At 43.8% G+C, this 1320-nt stretch overlaps 1 non-coding gene across 1 annotated transcript; it reads right to left on the bottom strand.

Annotated features, from left to right (window-relative positions):
• Positions 1-747: 747 nt before the first annotated feature.
• trnag-ucc (transfer RNA glycine (anticodon UCC)) lies at positions 748-819 on the bottom strand. Its single transcript has one exon. It is a non-coding gene; the product is annotated as a tRNA-Gly (tRNA).
• Positions 820-1320: the final 501 nt, after the last annotated feature.

Below are 1320 nucleotides of genomic sequence, written 5' to 3'. Positions count from 1 at the left end.
ATGTAAAAATGCCACAGTGGCTAACAATCTGAAAAGAAAAATCAGAGACTTGGGAAAATGTAGTAGAATGTCATATAGGGTTGATATTGGGCAGAATAAGTAAACAGGCTGTGACATCATCACAGAAAGTGATGTAATAGAATCTCGATAGAACCACACGTAGAGTGTAAGTGGCAGCCATAGATGCAAAACTTGTGTAAATAAACTACTGTTATCCTAATGGACAGTCTCTCAGATATTCTGCATAAAGCCTTACAATTATCAAAATATTACAGCGAGCACCATTTCTTTACCACTGCCAGAAAAACCTGCAATAAAATGCTCACAGCCAAATTAATTCTGGCATCTTGCAAATGCGTAAAGGCTCATTTTGAGATTCTTCTCACATTCTTGTTATAATGTCAACTTTGGATCTCTCAGGGACCAATTCCTAGACTGCAAGTGGAAAACCCACAATGTTATTGCAAAATTCTCCATCTTCTGAATATGCAGTGTTTTATTCCGAAAAAAAGATTGTAGCTCTAGCTATGATATCTTTGGACAGTGAGAGCTCAATGCATGGACCTGAGTAGTAATTTAGCCAATCGATTGCAATGGATTGCTGGCAGATAGGCTTTGCCATTGCAAGCATTCATCCCTGGCTCTTTGAAAACATCGTTAAACAAAGCTGGTGGGCAGCCACTTTCAGAACAGGTGGTAATCAGACTGATGGATGGATCTTTCCATCCTCAAGTAAATGACAAGGAATGTGATGGCTGGGAATTGAACCCAGGTCAACTGCTTGGAAGGCAGCCATGCTTACCACTGCACCACCATCACACAACTGACAACACCACCTGCTATATAGTAGAGTATAGTAGAGACCTAACAACACGAGGAAAGGAAAGAAGGTACCAGCCCTTCGCTTTGCAAGCTGGAACGTCAGAACTATGTGTCCTGGCCTGTCGGAAGACCTTACACAAATCAACGATTCTCGGAAGACCGCCATCATTAACAACGAGCTCAGTAGACTCAATGTAGACATTGCAGCACTTCAGGAGACTCACCTCCCCGCGAGTGGATCTCTAGCAGAGCAAGACTACACCTTCTTCTGGCAGGGCAAGGATCCTGAAGAACCAGGACAGCATGGAGTGGGCTTCGCCATCAGAAACTCCTTGCTCAGCATGATAGAGCCTACCTCAAATGGCCCGGAATGCATACTGTCCATCCGACTGCTCACCACTTCTGGTCCAGTACACCTACTCAGCATCTAGGCTCCAACACTCTGCTCCCCACCTGAAGCTAAAGACCAGTTCTACGAGGAACTACATAACATCATTA

The sequence above is a fragment of the Heterodontus francisci genome, chromosome 36 (genome assembly GCF_036365525.1).
Source record: "Heterodontus francisci isolate sHetFra1 chromosome 36, sHetFra1.hap1, whole genome shotgun sequence".
Classification (NCBI taxonomy): domain Eukaryota; kingdom Metazoa; phylum Chordata; class Chondrichthyes; order Heterodontiformes; family Heterodontidae; genus Heterodontus; species Heterodontus francisci.
The sequence above is the reverse complement of the archived record's forward strand: the minus strand, read 5'-3'. Positions and strand labels throughout refer to the sequence as shown.